This window comes from Armigeres subalbatus, chromosome 2 (assembly GCF_024139115.2).
Source record: "Armigeres subalbatus isolate Guangzhou_Male chromosome 2, GZ_Asu_2, whole genome shotgun sequence".
Lineage (NCBI taxonomy): Eukaryota > Metazoa > Arthropoda > Insecta > Diptera > Culicidae > Armigeres > Armigeres subalbatus.
This window is the reverse complement of record NC_085140.1, coordinates 274,304,879-274,324,093: the sequence shown is the minus strand read 5'-3', so window position 1 is coordinate 274,324,093 and position 19,215 is coordinate 274,304,879. Positions and strand designations below refer to the sequence as shown.

General features: G+C 44.6%; 1 protein-coding gene across 1 annotated transcript in view; it reads left to right on the top strand.

The window, feature by feature from the left end:
• The window catches only part of LOC134212262 (uncharacterized), a 130,927-nt gene that overhangs the window by 10,140 nt on the left and 101,572 nt on the right, over positions 1 to 19,215 (top strand). The gene's annotated exons all lie outside the window — the stretch shown is intronic.

Genomic DNA, 19,215 nt, shown 5'->3' with positions numbered 1-19,215 from the left:
ATCCGGACTTGGTTGATTTTTTTCAGAGCGTTTATCCATCTACTCCAGCGACTCCGGATATTATCGTCGACGGGTTCGTCCCATTGCGTTCCAACTCGCCACACGTCCTGCAGAAGAATTCTCCCGTGTATCAGAACAGCACTTAACAGGCCCAGTGGATCGAAAAAAAAACTCATAAGGCACCGTAGCATTTGTCGTTTGGTAGGCCGCCCATTACTATCTATTAGTGATTGAATTTCATCCTTCAGTTGCGTAGAATAATACAAATCGTCTTCCTCTATGTTCCATAGCATCCCAAGAACGCGCTCACAACCTGACGCCGTATCCAGATAAAGATTCTTCGACTTGCTTTCGGCATTCTCGCCTAGTGCAGTGAGAACCTGTTTTTCGTTAGAAAGCCAATTTCTCAGATGAAATCCTCCGCTGCTGTGAATCATTCTCACCTCCTTCGACACTTGTATTGCTTTATCAGGGGTTTCAAAGCTATCCAAGAAATCATCCACATAGTGATTATGTATGATAGCGTGAGCTGCGCGAGGATAGCGGTCCGAAAATGCTTCTGCGTTTTTATTCTTAACAAACTGCGCCGATGCTGGTGATGAAGTAGATCCGAATGTTGCTACCTTCATCAGAAACACGGTTGGAGGTTTAGATGGATCTGTGCGCCACAAAAATCTTTGGGAATGTCTGGTTTCTCTTATTCCTATTTGATGGAACATTTCTTGTAGATCCGCAGAAACTCCCACTGCAAACTGACGGAATCGTGAAAGTATCGCCGGCAAAGAGGTCAATTGGTCAGGTCCTTTCAAAAGAAGTGAATTGAGAGAAATACCATTAACACTTGCAGCTGCATCCCATATAAGCCTAACTTTGCTGGGTTTTTTAGGATTAATAACCGCTCCCAACGGCAGATACCACACTCGTTTTAGGTCGGCGTTGTTCATCTCATCCGCAGTTGCTGGTTTTGCGTATCCTTTTGTCTGATACTCCTCAAGCTGTCGGTGGATGTTATCCTTCAAGTATTCGTCGCGCTCCATCCTTCTCTCTAGACATTCGAGTCTCTTGAGTGCCATCCTATAGCCATCAGGAAATTCAATGGAATCATACTTCCATAGAAGCCCAGTTTCATATCTTCCGTCCACTTGTTTCGTTGTTTCCTGAAGTATGTTTCGTGCTCTTTTGTCGTCTGCAGATTCCGGCAAATTTCCCATTTTTGTTCCGACTTCTTCTACTGCAAAATACGTTTTAACCATTTCATGCAGCTCATGATCGTCAACACAGGTACAGTTGTGCAAATTCAAGGAATTCGACGACGAGTCGTGGTCTTTTCCTCCATATATGTCGTGTTCCATCCCAGTCGTGTTTTCACAGTCACCGGTTCGAATCTTTCACCCTCTTTCACATTCAGTGGCACCGTCAAACTTAAATTATCGACGACCAACAGCAGGCGTGGTACAGCATGCTGGTAGCTGGATATCGGTAGTCGTCTGAGATGTTGGAACTTCTTTGCAAGGTCACGATAGCACAAGCTTTGGCTGGAAAGACCAAGATTTTGCACTGTGTGGGCAACCATCTCCATTCTTTTCTTTTCACCAGCACCTGATATTGACAGGTGAACTACCTTGGAGCAGGATTCTGTTCGCGTCATATTGGCTGTCCACGTCAAACAGAGTGGTAGCGATGACCCACTAACTCCTAACTCCTCGATCAAATCTTCTTCGATTAACGTGAATGAAGAGCCGTCATCCAGAAACGCATATGTCTTGACGCATGTCTTAGGACCATATAGTGTGACCGGAACGATACGGAATAGGGTAGATTGAGTGGTTGGACGGTGAGTGTTGTTACTCGCTGTCCCTTTAGGCGTACTTTCATACGATGATCGATTACTCCGATTTGAATGCAGTAGAGGATGGTGCCGGAACTCACACCCTCCTACACCGCAGCTCCTAGTGTAACGACAGCTTCGTCTTCCGTGAGCATTCAAGCAATTACGACACAATCCGTTCGATTGAACACTTTTCCAGCGACCGTCTATGGAGAATGATCTAAACATCGTACAATCTGGAACACGGTGTCCTACTCCATCACACACAAAACACTTTCTATCTTCTTGCACTTTTTCTTCTCCGGCTTCTTCATGTACATTGATGAATCCTTTCGGCCTTACCTTTGATTTGTTTGACGATTGGGATCCTCCTGCGTAACCGGTGACTTTACTGGCCGACACCACAACTGAAGACATGAACACCTGAAGCTCTGAAGGTTTACTTCAGGACACCTTTGTAGAAACGATGCCCACTCCATCTTGGTATGGGCAGGCAACTTTTCCACCAGTTCCATTAGTAGAGTTGGATTAGAGAGATGACTGTGTTGTCCTGCCGCTTCCAAATGATCACACAGACTTTGGACTGCCATCCCAAATTCAATCAATGTTTCAAGCTTCTCCGCTTTTGGTGCTGGAACTGACCGAATTTTCTGAAGAAGAGCGTTAATTAATAGTTCTGGGCGTCCATACAGCAACTGCAAGGTATTTAGCACGTGAGGAACAGTATCAGGTAGAAGTAAACGGCTCCTAACTGCTTCGTATGCATCACCTCTCAAACACCGCTGTAAACGAGCAAGATTTTCCACACTGGTATATCCACACGCGAGAGTTGAGTTGACAAAGCTACTTATAAACACGGGCCAATCTGCAGGGTCACCGCTGAATGGCGGAAGATCACGTGGCATAACTTGCCTGGCGGCCAACTGCGAGGGGGAGGGGACGTAACAGGGTATACCCAAGGTTCCCAAGACATTGCCTGTTCCCGGAAGTACATTCGCTTGCCCGGGATTGTTCATATTATTGTTGTATACACCAGCATCACGTTCAGCACCGGGAGTTGGCAAAGCGTTTTGAATAGTAGTAAATTTAGGAACTTGTTTTGTTGGAAGCCCAGGCTGTAATGGAGCTTATCCAGCAGAAAAAACGGGGCCCACAGCGTGGCCGAGATTCGTGTTGCCGAACTTTTCGGTCAATTCTTGAATCCATTGGTTATAATTCGAAGAAATAGTACAGTTTATCTGTGGCTTACCTGGTGGCTCTACGGGGGGATGGGAAATTATTTGCTTTTCTGTCGGTTGACTAACAGAGGGTTGAGGAGGAATTTGTTTGTCTATTCCTAAACCTTTACCCAAACCAGGATTGCCAATCCGGGTCGATGTTAGATCTTTTAATGTAGCCTTACGAATTGCGCCGGTGTAGCGCGGTTGTGTATTTGTTTCCTCGTCTTGGCGAGGACATATGGGTTTTCTGGTCGCTTGAAGTGCTGCTTGAACCGCAGCTTGCACTGCTGTATTGATTGCTGCTTGCATCGCTGATGAGAGAGAACCGGGTTGTGATGGTACTGGATTCTGTACGTTTTCCTGCTGATGTGGGTTGATTGCTGCAGCAGCTCCCCGGTCTCCTGGTTGACCATCGGCGCTAGTCATGCTTCCCGCATGCGCATCTACCCAATCAGCGGTTCGCTGATTTGTTTGTCGAGGGACTTCTCTTTCCTGTTGTAGTAGCTTCCGTTCCTCATCAAACGCTTTCCGTTCGTACTCGAGCTTTTCCTGTGCCTGTTTGAACTTTTCTTCCATTTCTTTTAATTGAAGCTGCATCCTAGCAATTCTGCTGCTTGATGAAGATTCATGAGATAACACGCTGATGTGACAACAAGCTTCGCATGTAAACGATCGATCAGCAACGGAATCTGTAACCCCAGCGCATAAATAATGCCACCATTCGTTGCAGCGATCGCACTGCACATAATTGTCGTAGGAATCGGGTCTATTACAGTTAGCACAGCTGCCTTGTTTATCATCTCCCACGGCTTCTGTCGAAATCACGTTGTTCGCCGAGGCCATAGCGATAATTCTAAAAGATTTGTTCCGGGGAACAAGAGGCTCAATACCGTTTCCTTCAGCAGTTCGCAAACTCACTTGTTGGTGCGAAAACAGCTTTTAGCTGAAATTTTATTTTAATTAATTCTCTGGTTTTGATTACGAATTCAAGTATGTACTTACAATTATCGGTTTAAGCTTTAAGTGAAAAATATGCCTCCAGCTAACTATGTTTAGATCAATTATACGTCCTTCGTATTATCTGTTGTAATTTGTAGGTTATTTTAAGAACAAATAAGCATAGAAAGCAACTTACTGTGATAACTAGTTTAGTCAACTTAGGTCTAGTTTACAATTCTGTAATTCTGTTCTCACTGCGTTTTAGCTGTAAATTAGATGTAAGTTTTAGTTCAACACTTCAATATTTATTTAATTCTAGACTTTACACCTTGCACGTTTTAGCCACGATATGCCACGAATCAATGTTCATAACAGAATATCGAAACGTCTCCGAAATGACGGTTCAACCTCGCATTATATGACAGAGAATATTGGCCTGCCGGAGAGTATGATTGCGCATCCCAAGCAGAGTTGCCAGTTCACAACACTACATGAGCACTGTTGCGTTGATAGGGTAAAAGACCCAATAGTGGGGGAACTAAGCATGTTCCACTACTATTTGTTGGTTCACACCAAGCCTATACTTCACTTCACTTACCTCAAGGGTGCACATGGAAGATTATTAATTATATTTAATGCGAAAGGGGTTCAGATTGCAGTAGAATCCATCATTGTTACCTAAAATGGTACCTCCAATTATTGGTGCAGTGTTCCAATAGTTGCGGTATTTTTTTAATTCGTGTTCCTATAGTTGCGAATCCCATTGTTTACATATGGGACTCGCAACTATAGGAACACTACCGCAACTATTGGTGCAAAGCAGAGAAAAGGAAAAGGTATTTCAGTGATACTTTACCAATTTTGATGCAATTCTCAACCTGTTTTCCTGTATTTCGTGTAATGACAGGTCAACAAATTGATAGACTATATGGGTTGCTGCGTTAAATACGTAGATTGTGTAAAAACAACACTACCGCAACTATAGGAGCACCCACGACTATCGGAACTTTTACCCTAAGGCAGTATTATCATCTGGATTGAGGTCGTTCGATTGCTCTATGGTGGTGGGCTGATAGAGTGGTCCACGATTTCGTCGATTTCGATGGGCAACAGCAACAGAGATATAATACACCCATTCTTGCCTCACTCTAGCGAATCCATTGTGCAGGATTCTGTGGTCAATCAGTACCAACTAGAGGGACTCTTGAAATTCATTAACCTGCTCTGACTTGATCGTGTGTGGAGGGATCCTGCATGTTGCCTTCGAGGAATTGTCAACCTTTCCCTATAGCTGAATTAGAAAAAGTCGTTAAAACTTAAAGGAGTTGTTCTAAGTGATCGAGCCAACGTTTCAGCTGATCAGTTGGTTCGGTGAGTGACTGACATGTCGCGTCTTTCTCTGGCATCCACAGATTTGTCCTGGCTCCAATCATGCGTTGTGAAATATTGTAGGAGAGGCTATTATTGACGGTTGTTTCGGCTTTCCTTCCATCGTCGACCGTGGAGCACACCTGCGCCCGTTTCTCCCGTATGCAGCCAGCAGTGTTTGACTTACTTCTCTGAAGCCGTTTTTAGTTGACAGGTCTAGTATTTGACTCCTCTGGTAATGGATCAACAGAAAATGGAGACGGTACCCGTAATTTCTTCGGAATTTCATCGAGAAATTCTTCGGAATTCCCTCTGAAAATTATTCAGATTTTCCACGGGAAATTCTTCGGATTTTCTTTTGGAAATTCTTCGGAATTTCCTCGGGAAATGTTTCGGAGTTTCTTCGAGAAATTCTTCGGCATTTTTTCGAGAAATTCTTCGGGAAATTCTTCGGAATTTCCTCTAGAAATATTTCGGAACTTGAGGAAAAGGGAAGGAAAGCTGAGGATTAAAGGCCGTTTCTTCAACTATAGCATCATCAACGTGCACTGCCCACACGAAGGAAGACCCGACGACGAGAAAGAAGCGTTCTACGCACAGCTGGAGCAGACATACGATGGATGCCCACTGCGGGACGTCAAAATCGTCATCGGTGACATGAACTCACAGGTAGGAAGGGAAGAAATGTATAGACCGGTCATCGGACCGGATAGTCTGCACACCGTATCGAATGACAATGGCCAACGATGTATAAACTTCGCAGCCTCCCGCGGAATGGTAGTCCGAAGCACCTTCTTTCCCCGCAAAAATATCCACAAGGCCATATCGAGATCACCTAACCAAGAAACGGAAAACCAAATCGACCACGTTCTAATCGACGGTAAATTCTTCTCCGACATCACGAACGTACGCACTTACCGCAGTGCGAATATTGAATCCGACCACTACCTCGTTGCAGTATGCCTGCGCTCAAAACTCTCGACGGTGTACAACACGTGTCGAAGTCGGACGCCGCGGCTTAACATTGGGCGGCTACAAGACGGTAGACTAGCCCAAGAATACGCGCAGCAGCTGGAAGTGGCACTCCCAACGGAAGAGCAGCTAGGCGCAGCGTATTTTGGAGATGGCTGGAGAGATATTCGATCCACCATTGGTAGCACCGCAACCGCTGCACTTGGCACGGTGCCCCCGCATCAGAGAAACGACTGGTACGACGGCGAATGTAAGCAGTAAATGGAAAAGAAGAATCCAGCATGGGTGATATTGCTGCAACACTGCACGAGGGCGAACGAGGCACGATGTAAACGGGCGTGGAACAGAAAAAAACTCGATTTTCCAGAGGAAAAAGCGCCAGCAGGAAGATCGAGACCGTGAAGAGACGGAGCAACTGTACCGCGCTAATAACACATGAAAGTTCTATGAGAAGTTGAACCGTTCACGTAAGGGCCACGTGCCACAGCCTGATATGTGTAAGGACATAAACGGGAACCTTCTTACGAACGAGCGTGAGGTGATCCAAAGGTGGCGGCAGCACTACGAAGAACACCTGAATGGCGATGTGGCAGACGAAGATGGCGGTATGGTGATGGACCTAGAAGAAAGCGCGCAGGACATAATTTTACCGGCTCCGGATCTCCAAAAAATCCAGGATGAGACTGGCCGGCTGAAGAACAACAAAGCCCCTGGGGTTGACCAACTACCAGGAGAGCTATTTAAACACGGTGGTGAGGCACTGGCTAGAGCGCTGCACTGGGTCATTACCAAGATTTGAGATGAGGAAGTTTTGCCGCAGAAGTGGATGGAAGGTGTCGTGTGTTCCATCTACAAAAAGGGCGATAAGCTGGATTGTAGCAACTATCGCGCAATCACATTGCTGAACGCCGCCTACAAGGTACTCTCCTAAATTTTATGCTGTCGACTAGCACCAACTGCAAGGGGGTTCGTGGGGCAGTACCAGGCGGGTTTTATGGGCGAACGCTCCACCACGGGCCATGTGTTCGCCATTCGCCAAGTACTGCAGAAATGCCGCGAATGCAACGTGCCCACACATCATCTATTCATTGACTTCAAAGCCGCATATGATACAATCGATCGGGACCAGCTATGACAGCTAATGCACGAACACGGGTTTCCGGATAAACTGACACGGTTGATCAAGGCGACGATGGATCGGGTGATGTGCGTAGTTCGAGTTTCAGGGGCATTCTCGAGTCCGTTTGAAACGCGCAGAGGGTTACGGCAAGGTGATGGTCTTTCGTGTCTGCTATTCAACATCGCTTTGGAAGGGGTAATACGAAGAGCAGGGGTTAACACGAGTGGTACAATTTTTAATAAGTCCATCCAGCTATTTGGCTTCGCCGACGACATTGATATTATGGCACGTAACTTTGAGAAGATGGTGGAAGCCTACATCAGACTGAAGAGGGAAGCTAAGCGGATCGGACTAGTCATCAACACGTCTAAGACGAAGTACATGATAGGAAGAGGTTCAAGGGAAGATAATGTGAGCCACCCACAGCGAGTTTGCATCGGTGGTGACGAAATCGAGGTGGTAGAAGAATTTGTGTACTTGGGCTCACTGGTGACAGTCGAAAATGATACCAGCAGAGAAATTCTGAGACGCATAGTGGCTGGAAATCGTACGTACTTTGGACTCCGCAAGGCGCTCTGACCGAATAGAGTTCGCCGCCGTATCAAACTGACAATCTACAAAACGCTCATTAGACCGGTAGTCCTCTACGGACACGAGACCTGGACGACGCTCGTGGAGGACCAACGCGCACTTGGAGTTTTCGAAAGGAAAGTGTTGCGTACCATCTATGGTGGGGTGCAGATGGTGGACGGTACGTGAAGGAGGCGAATGAACCACGAGTTGCATGAGCTGCTGGGAGAACCATCACACCGCGAAAATCGGACGACTGCGGTGGGCCGGGCACGTAGCCGGTGAAAATGGTTCTCGACAACGATCCGACGGGCACAAGAAGGCGATGTGCGCAGCGGGCAAGGTGGATCGATCAGGTGGAAGATGACTTGCGGACCCTCCGTAGACTACGTGGTTGACGACGTGTAGCCATGGATCGAGCCGAATGGAGAAGACTCTTATATACGGCACAGGCCACTTCGGCCCTAGTCTGAATAAATAAATAATAATCGTGGAATTCTTCCTAATTACTGAAAAATCCACGGGGATTTTTTTGGAATTTGTACAAAAAATTCTATGAAATTTCTCCGGGAAATTCTTTGGAATTGTTCTAGAATATTCTTCGGAATTTTTACGGGATGTTGTTCTAAGGAAAGTTTCCGGAATTTACACGGTAATTTTTCGAAATTTTCTCGTAGAAGTTCTTAGAAATTTTCCCTGTTTTTTTAAAAATCCTTGGAAAATCCGATACAATATCCAGCGTCGTTATTGACCATTTAAGATTGTAGAGTTCTCGAATGGTGCACATTGTGGTTGGAATGCAAAACTCAGGCTCTCATGTTTTGTTTTCTTGTGCAATTACGATTACGGAGTAGCAACTACGAAATGTACGGCAATCACGCTCCTGCTCCTATTTTAATATTCCTCCTCTTATTGCAATATTTCACTCGAAGCTTTTAGAGCATAATGCAAAAATGTTCATTTTCGTATTTTCAACAACCATCCAAATATTCAAAACTTTTGAAACCCGATTCGATATGACACCTACCATCATTCGCGGGTCATATGCCGTTAGGCTAATAGTTCAAATCGCGGTGGTATTATTGTAACGAAGAAAACGTGACAGTTTGCTAATTTGGGCGTTCTAACAAGCGCAACTGTTGTTTATTTTCTACATGTACATATTGAAACGAAAGCTTATTTTATCAATCTTTAGAAAAAGCGAAAATGGAACGGCAACGCGATTGCTTTCTTTGCGTTTGGCTGCGACGCTTGAACCGGCCAATATTTTACATTTCTATCGGCCTAATTACAATAAAAAATTAATGAATTTCTAAAATATTTTTTGAGAAGCATTTTTTTAACAATATTTTTGTTTTAATAGTTTCACGAAAAAGATCAATTGCTTTTTTCCCAACTTGGGTTAGGCGCTTATTTTTGTCGGATGTTTGGCATGCCCATCCAGTTCGTCGACTCAAAGCGTCGTCGTCATATACTGAATACAGTATAAAGGTCCCGCACCCACGACCGCATCCCAGTACCGGTTATGATGGTTTGTTTATTTTGTTTATTATTTTTATGTTCTCAACTGTTCGGCTTTTATTGCCCCTTACTGGAAATCAGGATAGGCGTGCTACCGGGCGGCGGGACGGAATCACGCCGCTCGCGTTTTTCATATTTATTTGGAGCCTATCACTTACTTACCCAGGATGAAAGCAAAAACGCGTGTTCTATTGATTTGGCAAAACTTTCACACGCAGTCCGGAGTCTTGTAGTTTATGCTAGCCGACTAGCCGCGCACATAAGCTGAACCACCTTACATTCTGTTATTGGCGCGGAAAAAAATCGCTGACGCATGGCGTTATTCGGTGTGTTTGGTTGTTGATTTCAAATATTTGGATAGTGTTTCACCAAGCTATTTATTGGTGGCCATTTGTCTATAAAGGAAATATGGCTAATCAAAATGACTTCTGGATTGGTAAATGAGTTTCGGGAATTCATGGACTTTTGGAAGAATTTCCTTTATATCAAGTTACAACATTGTAAAAAAAGATTCCGAATTTGTTACGCCGTGATATTGAATGATAGCAAATTAAGCAAACCCATAATAGGAAAATAATTAACTCTCGAATCCAAAGACCAAATAGAAATAGAATTCCAAAGCCACAGCCATTGTACTACTCAACAATGTAATGGAAATTTCAAATATACGAATCTTACACTTTTTATTCAAGTAACTAGAAATCTTCACACAAAGCAGTATCGAGAAGAAGCAAATAATATAGAAATGCTAATATCTTCTTCCATACTCAGACGCGCATTTTTATGAAAGATGATTCCTCTTGAAATGGAAGCTTGGTAGAATGTTGATCGATTTATATCGTCACCAAAATTGCCCTCCGCTCGTAAGAATCCACTTCATTAAAAATTCTTCATGCCCAGCGTATCCTAACGGAACATCAAATTTATACATTCACGTCTAATTCTGTCATGAAAATTTACGTCAATGTTCAGAAGATGGTATTAGCATTTTCATATAATTGTAAACTTCGTTTAACTACACTAATTTACTTGATCTAATTAATTAATTAATCAGAACTTCTTAACTTCAGATTGCAATTGATTGGTAGTTTCATCCCCTGCCTTCTAGGAGGTCCAATTATAGCTAATCGATTTAACTTTCAATGTCGAATATTCTAGCCCGGTCCTTATCCTTCAAACATTATCGCGAACTTTGCACGACAAAACTGGCATTTGCGGTTTGTGAATTTGATATGCGCCGCCGATGCACCACCACACCATTGCGTGGCTTCCATCGCAAGAACCGGATGCTGCCAAAACAAAAATCGCAATTCATTTTCTGTTTGGCAGCTCCGCTCCCGGAAAAGCTCCATTAATCATCTTTATTTCTTCCCGAACCGAAAACCGCAAATGGGATCTTAATAGTGTCATCGATCAATAAGACCCTCCTCGATGGGGCGGGTTGTGAGTGTTGCCATGTGGCGAGGCGGGTGGATCTTGTTTTGGCACATTAATTACTAACCCGATTGAGGCTACAGAGCGGTCTGCTCGGCTAGGATAGGAAAAAAGAAAGCTTCATTAAATTATCGCTGAAGATGTGGAGGTAGATGTGTGTATTACCTTGCCCCTCCCAAGTCAGCTTTTTTTTTGTTCGCGCTCTCGGAGTTTTGGTGGTATGAGGTAATGCTTTTTACGATACGCCGTGCGCCTCCACGTGCTCCGCATAAGGCTGTTGGATGGGGGAGCTTCGATTATAATTATCTCCATCTTGCCGCGCAGCTTCTCTCGGCTCCTTTCCGAGCCGTCCAGATCGGCGGGGAATGACCACTTTTAACAGCTCAATTTCGTCAGTTCTTGTGCAAGTTGGGGAGGCGCGTGCTCCCACTTACAAAACGACAACCCTCGTTGGATCGCCCATTTACCCATTTATTAATGGGTTCAAGAGATTGGTATAGCAACACAACTGGTTCAATGTGCTGAAGAAAACTCGCCGAATGATCGGAAGTTTTTTTTTTAAATTTGCCATTCAAACAAGTGTTTCTCAATTCAGCGCGTCTGGTATTTTGACTCGTTTTGATTGCATTGACAATTACACCTTTATTGCTTCATTAAAACCATCAGATGGTGGTTTCCAGTAACTTTTTTTTAAATTATTTTTCCAGCGTAGGGTAGAGAACCACTTGGGCAGTACCCCCTATTCCCGTCAGCAACGCTCATTACTCGAGCGCATTTCAACCGAATTACTTGTTTTTTAGTACATGATTAGTTTCTGTCGATAGCTAGTGATGTACAAAAAATCAAGCCATTTGGTTGGAGCGCGGTCGAGTTATTAACATTGCGGACGGGAATAGGAGGTGCTGCCCAAAAGGTCCCGCTCCCTAATTATTATTTTGTTTACTACGATTTCTTAGTTCTTACGATTAGTAACTCAATGCTGCAATTGTAGTTTTTCAGCATGTTGAGAATCCCTGCCACAGTACACCCAATCGGGATTGAGAAAAATTAACGTATAAACAACTGTTGATTCATTCATAAAAGTGATCGCGAGACAAATATTGTGTAGTGTGCTACACTTAACAGTCTCCCACTCTTCTGATTTTTTCATCCTTTCTCCACCTTTACTACGGTCGCCACAGCACCATGTATTAAGACCGAATCTATATACTGGTTTTGTCACATCACTGCACTCACTCCGCTGGCTGGGTTCCTTCCAGCGTCGACGATGTGTGTTGAAATGTGCTGATGGACGGTTTTGCGGGCCCGATTCGCCGCGGCGGGTTTGACTAGGCGTTGCGCGATCATGCGCTTAGGAACGGAACCGTTTCACAGAATCATGAAATTTATTTTGAAAACAAACCAATAGATGCCTTTAGAACTGTGGAACGATGGACATGGGAGCTGCAAGGGGCACACGGTGGTTTATTGACATATCGAGGCACGGTGCGGTGCTGCGAAGTTGATTCATGCGGTAAGTCCAAATGGTTGTGAATGGACGTTGGTTTTGTGATGAATGCGTGCCGAATCCGGTTCTATTATTTGGCTTGATAAACATAAGCTTATTAATTGCAGTGTCAATGTCAATCTGCGAATTTGATTTTGACTTGCTGTATTGATTGAAGAAGATTGATGGCACTATTCTTCACTGGGTAGAAAGCTTCTCAGAAGTCAGATTTAAACAATTTATATGTAATATACTATAGTGGGTAACATATTTAACAATGATCAAACAAGTGGTAATTGATACACATTTCAAAGGTTAATTAACAACACGAGACAAAACACATCATTTTCATCCTAAGTTGTGATTCTGATTCCAAAAGTATGTTTTTGTAGTACCGTTTGAGTTGGTAGAATCTAGAGCCATTGGAATGAGACGGCTTGTTCAAACATATAGATATTCGAGATTGTTCATAGTATCGATTCAATCATCTTCGATAAAATGATTAAATCTATATACATAAAAATGAATTTCTGTCTGTTTGACTCTTATAGACTCGGAAACCATTGAACCAATCGGTAAAAAAAAATTATGCAAAGGTTTTTGGGGGCAGTGGAGGTTCTTAAGATGGTTCAAGGCCCGTCCCCCCTTTTGGAAAAAGGGGCTCCCATACAAATGAAACACCAATTTCTTCATAACGCGAGAATTAATCAAGCAAAATGGAACCAGGAGGTTTCGGAAGGAAAGATATGGTTCTGTGGTGGTGCGAAACCCCTCGCCCGTAACTCGATAACTAATCACAGAATAAATCAATTTTAGGCGAAACGAAGTTCGTCGGGTCTGCTAGTGGAACATAAACATTGATATCTTTGAGCTCAAGAATTAGGAAGCTTGTGAAGTTACATATTTTAGAAAATAAAAGTAGTTTCAATATGGCCTTGTTTACAAATTTTACGAAAGCTCAAATGCTTTATCCATGACATGTACAACCGATCCCAGGATGGTGGCATGAATTATACTAAAAATATTATTGAAATTTTTAGATGATATTCAAGGCTGAATTTCGAAAACCCGTGAAAGAATATTTCGTGCGATTTATAAATATTCTGAGATTAAACTATTGGAGTAGCTCTCTTGAAGATTCTATAACAATTCCTGGATAAATTTCTATAGAAATGGTCAATTTATTTCAGTTTCATTTATTCTCAATGACACTCTAGATTCCATAATTTATTCAGGGAATGTGTCCCGATGTGTCCAGGAAATATTGCATTTCCTCCAATAGTTATTATATTCACGCACAGAACACTTGTGGTTCATACAATCGAAAACAGGACTTTAAATTATGCCTTTTTGTCAACCGCTTTCAGCCTCGATACTACTCATCTACAGGCCATGTAGATGGCCATGTAGCCGATCGACAGAATGTAAATTTTGAAAGTCCTCCATCAAGTGTTGTGTCCAGCCCCGCTTCACATTTTGTTTGTGTGTGATTCTAAAATGGTCCGAAAGTGAATTAGATAGTTTTTCGCCTTAGGAAATGTCTTCTGGTATTTCTTTGAAAATTATTCCAGTGATTTCTTCGGGATTTCTACAGGTAATCTTTAGGATACCCTCTGGAATGGAACCTTCAGTAATACCTTTGGGATTTTTTCCTGGCCTTTCTGTAGAAACTATTCTAAAAAAATAATTAGGGAACTAAGTATTCCAGGAATTCCTTCAGGATTTCTTAGAAAATTCTTTTGGGATGTCCTCCTGTTATTGTTCCCGGAACTCGCTCGGTAATTCCCCCAGGGTTCCTCAAAAAAATCCTTCGACATTGTCATCAGACTTAACTTTCTTCGTGAATTTCTCCTAGAATTCTTTCGTGAATTTCACCAGAAACTCTGAGGAACTTCTGAAGGAATACATGATAGATAAATTTCCAGAGGAATATCCGTAGGACTTTCCGGAGAAATTCATGGAAGAACTCTTTGGAAGAAATTCATGGAAGAACTTTGTAAGAAAAACCGGAGGATATTCTAAAGAAATTTCTGAAGAAAATCGTGGAGAGTTATTGGAGGAATTACAGTCCCTTGATACATTTTCTAGAGGTATTCAGTAGTAGTTTCGGGAGGCATTCCTGGAGGACTTCCAAGAAAGAATTCCTGGAGGCACTTTTAGAGATTTTATGGAGAAATTTCCAAACATTTCTTTGTGAATTTTTCCAGAAACTCTGAAGAGTAAAAAAATGATTTGGAGTTCCCGGAGAAGTTTGTCCTTCTGAAGATATTTCAGAAGGAATTCCTGGGGAGTTTCCAGAAAAAATCCTGGAGGAATTTTATTTTACTTCTGAATGAAATTCCGAAGGAAATTTCCGTAAACATTTCTGGGGGAGTTTATCGAGGTATTTCTTTAAGAATTTTCAAAAACATTGCTGGATGAAGTTCCGGTGAATTTTTTTAAGGAATTTCCGGAGAAATTCTTTGAACAACTTCGGGTTGAAATCCTGAAGGAACCTTCTGAGAAATCTAGGAGGAATTTTCGGAGAAATGCTTGGAGCAACTTCCAGTAGAATTCTTAGAGGAACATGTGGTGGAATCTCTGGAAAAATCTCCGGAGGAATTGCTGGAGGAACTTGTGTTTGTAATTCCTGGAGGTATTTTCGAAAGAACCACTGGACGAGATTCCGGAAACATTCTTAAAGGAATATCCGGAGGAATTCCTGGAGAATCATCTGGAGCAGCGGTTCTCAACATTTTTTTTAGAGGTACCCCTTGAAGCTTTTGCATTATTTGAAGTACCCCCTTTTTTCTGTGAATAAAAATAAGCGTAACTTATATAAGACATGAAAAATAGATCTTAAAACTAACGAACCTAACGGGCTTTCCATGAAGTTGGCTGAAATTTTCATTATTCCGTGAAGCTTCCCAATACAAATTAAGTTTATACATCAAGCTTCCTACAAGGAAGGCTCCGATCCACTTGAAGAAGGCTTCCGGGCTTCTTGAAAAAAAAAGGCTTCCGGGCCTCTTGAAAGGAGGCTTCCGAGCCTCTTGAAAGAAGGCTTCCGAGCCTCTTGGAAAAAGGCTTCCGGGCCTCTTGGAAGGAGGCTTCCGGGCCTCTTGAAAGGAGGCTCCCGGGCCTCTTGAAATGAGGCTTCCGGGCCTCTTGAAAGGAGGCTCCCTCGCCTCTTGAAAGGAGGCTTCCGGGCCTCTTGGAAGGAGGCTTCCGGGCTTCTTGGAAGGAGGCTTCCGGGCTTCTTGGAAGGAGGCTTCCGGGCCTCTTGGAAGGAGGCTTCCGGGCCTCTTGGAAGGAGGCTTCCGGGCTTCTTGGAAGGAGGCTTCCGGGCCTCTTGGAAGGAGGCTTCCGGGCCTCTTGAAAGGAGGCTTCCGGGCCTCTTGGAAGGAAGCTTCCGGGCCTCTTGGAAGGAGGCTTCCGGGACTCTTGGGAGGAGGCTTCCGGGACTCTTGGGAGGAGGCTTCCGGGCCTCTTGGAAGGAGGCTTCCGGGCCTCTTGAAAGGAGGCTTCCGGGCCTCTTGGAAGGAGGCTTCCGTGCCTCTTGGAAGGAGGCTTCCGTGCCTCTTGGAAGGAGGCTTCCGTGCCTCTTGGAAGGAGGCTTCCGTGCCTCTTGGAAGGAGGCTTCCGTGCCTCTTGGAAGGAGGCTTCCGGGCTTCTTGGAAGGAGGCTTCCGGGCTTCTTGGAAGGAGGCTTCCGGGCCTCTTGGAAGGAGGCTTCCGGGCCTCTTGGAAGGAGGCTTCCGGGCCTCTTGGAAGGAGGCTTCCGGGCCTCTTGGAAGGAGGCTTCCGGGCCTCTTGGAAGGAGGCTTCCGGGCCTCTTGGACGGAGGCTTCCGGGCCTCTTGGAAGGAGGCTTCCGGGCTTCTTGGAATGAGGCTTCCGGGCCTCTTGGAAGGAGGCTTCCGGGCTTCTTGGAAGGAGGCTTCCGGGCTTCTTGGAAGGAGGCTTCCGGGCCTCTTGGAAGGAGGCTTCCGGGCCTCTTGGAAGGAGGCTTCCGGGCCTCTTGGAAGGAGGCTTCCGGGCCTCTTGGAAGGAGGCTTCCGGGCCTCTTGGAAGGAGGCTTCCGGGCCTCTTGGAAGGAGGCTTCCGGGCCTCTTGGAAGAAGGCTTCCTGGCCTCTTAGAAGGAGCCTTCCTGGCCTCTTAGAAGGAGCCTTCCGGACCTCTTGAAACAAGGGTTCCGGGCCTCTTGAAAGGAGGCTTCCGGGCCTCTTGGAAGGAGGCTTCCGGGCCTCTTGGAAGGAGGCTTCCGGGCCTCTTGGAAGGAGGCTTCCGGGCCTTTTGGAAGGAGGCTTCCGGGCCTCTTAGAAGGAGGCTTCCGGGCCTCTTGGAAGGAGGCTTCCGGGCCTCTTGGAAGGAGGCTTCCGGGCCTCTTGAAAGGAGGCTTCCGGGCCTCTTGAAAGGAGGCTTCCGGGCCTCTTGAAAGGAGGCTTCCGGGCCTTTGAAAGGTGGCTTCCGGGCTTCTTGAAAGGAGGCTTCCGGGCCTTTTGAAAGGAGGCTTCCGGGCCTCTTGAAAAGAGGAATCCAAGCCTCTGAAAGGGTGGGATACTAGCCTTTTGAAACGAAGTCTTTTAAAAAGAGGCTTCCAAGTAGCTTACATGGAGGCATCTGAGAAGCGTAGAAGGAGGCCAACAATCCTTGTGCAATAAAGCACTTGACTTTTTCAAAAAAAAAAGCATAAGTCTTCATATATCTGAAATGGTGGCTTCAGAACCTTTAGACTCTAGATTTTAGATCAGAAGCATAACGTATCATTCATTATTTTGTTTCGATCAAGTATAAGATTTTTAAAATTTGTTTATTCTCTTGAACTTTTGTCCCGCATCCCTCCAAGCACTGTACTGGTTGTGGGCCCCGACATAGGGCACTGCCGTAATCTGGCAAAGTTACGTTTACGCCATTTTCCAAAAAATGGTGTTAACGAGTAATATTCATCGAGCTCTTTGACAGAAAAATGTAAAACATGTAGGATTCAATTGTATTAACTTACTGAACGCCATACTTATTAAGTACAAGACAAAGTTTTGAAATTAAAAAATACCCAATTGTCTTGTATTAATAAGATAGAATAATAATTGTAATACATCCGCCATTACGCACTTTTGTCCGAGGTACCCCCTGGGGCCAGCGAAAGTACCCCCAGGGGTACATGTACCTCAGGTTGAGAACCGCTGATCTGGAGGAAAACTTCCGGAAGAACTTCTGAAGGAACTTCCGGGGGAATTCATTCCTGGAGGAACTTTCTGGAGGAACTTCCAGGAGGAACTTCCTGGAGGAGTTTCCTGGAGGAACTTACTGTAGGAACTTCCGGAGGAACTTCGTGGAGGAACTTCCTGGAGGAACTTCCTGGAGGAACTTCCTGGAGGAACTTCCTGGAGGAACTTCCTGGAGGAACTTCCTGGAGGAACTTCCTGGAGGAACTTCCTGGAGGAACTTCCTGGAGGAACTTCCTGGAGCAACTTCCTGGAGGAACTTCCTGGAGGAACTTCCTGGAGGAACTTCCTGGAGGAATTTCCTGGAGGAACTTCCTGGAGGAATTTCCTGGAGGAACTTCCTGGAGGAACTTCCTAGAGGAACTTCCTGGAGGAACTTCCTAGAGGAACTTCCTGGAGGAACTTCTTGGAGGAACTTCATAGAGGAACTTCCTAGAGGAACTTCCTGGAGGACCTTCCTAGAGGAACTTTCTGAAGGAACTTTCTGGAGAAACTTCCAGGAGGAACTTCCTGGAGGAGCTTCCGGAGGAACTTTCTGGAGGAACTTCCTGGAGGAACTTCCTGGAGGAACTTCCAGGAGGAACTTCCTGGAGGAACTTCCAGGAGGAACTTCCTGGAGGAACTTCTTGGCGGAACTTCCTGGAAGAACTTCCTGGAGGAACTTTCTGGAGGAACTTTCTGGAGGAACTTCCTGGAGGAACTTCCTGGAGGAGCTTCCTGGAGGAACTTCCTGGAGGAACTTCCTGGAGGAATTTCTGGAGAAGCTTCCTCGAGGAACTTCCGGAAAAGCTACCTGGAGGAACTTCCGGGAGGAACTACTTGGGGGAACTTCCTTGAGAAACTTCCTGGAGCAACTTCCTGGAGGAACATCCTGGAGGAACATCCTGGAGGAACTTCCTGGAGGAATTTCCTGGAAGAACTTCCGAAGGAATTTCTGGAGGAACTTCCGAATTAATTTGTGCAGAATCTTCCAAGGGAATCCCTGGAGGAACTTCGGGAGGAGTCCCTGGAGGAACTTCCGGAGGAATTCCTGGATTAGCTTCCAAATGATTTTCCATGCACTATATTGAGTAATTGGCGTAGGAAATCCTTTAAGAATTTCCAAATAATGTTGAACGAAATTATTGAATTAGTTCGGAGAGGGTTTCAGGAGGTATTCCTGTAGGAATTCCATTATGATTCCAGAAAGAATTTCTGGAGGAAGTTTAGGGATAAAGGAGAATAAACTTCAATTCCTTTATATTTTCAAATTGTTCTTAGGATTACAATTTCAGTTGGGATAAACGGAAGAAGAAGGGTTTTCTTGGAGCTTTTGGCAGATACCTACAATGGATTTTTAAGGAACTTCTGGTGGAATCCTCTGGTGCTATGAATCCTTTGCAGAACTTGACAAAACTTTTAGAGAACTTTTCGATGTATACCTGGAAGAAGTTGTAAGAATTCACTGACCTTAACCTTCTGGGACTCGCTTCATTCTTGACCGCTCACGCAATCCCGCCTGTGTTGTGAACGAGAAGCGTGCTTTTTTCAAACCTGTTGTACTTTTTACAA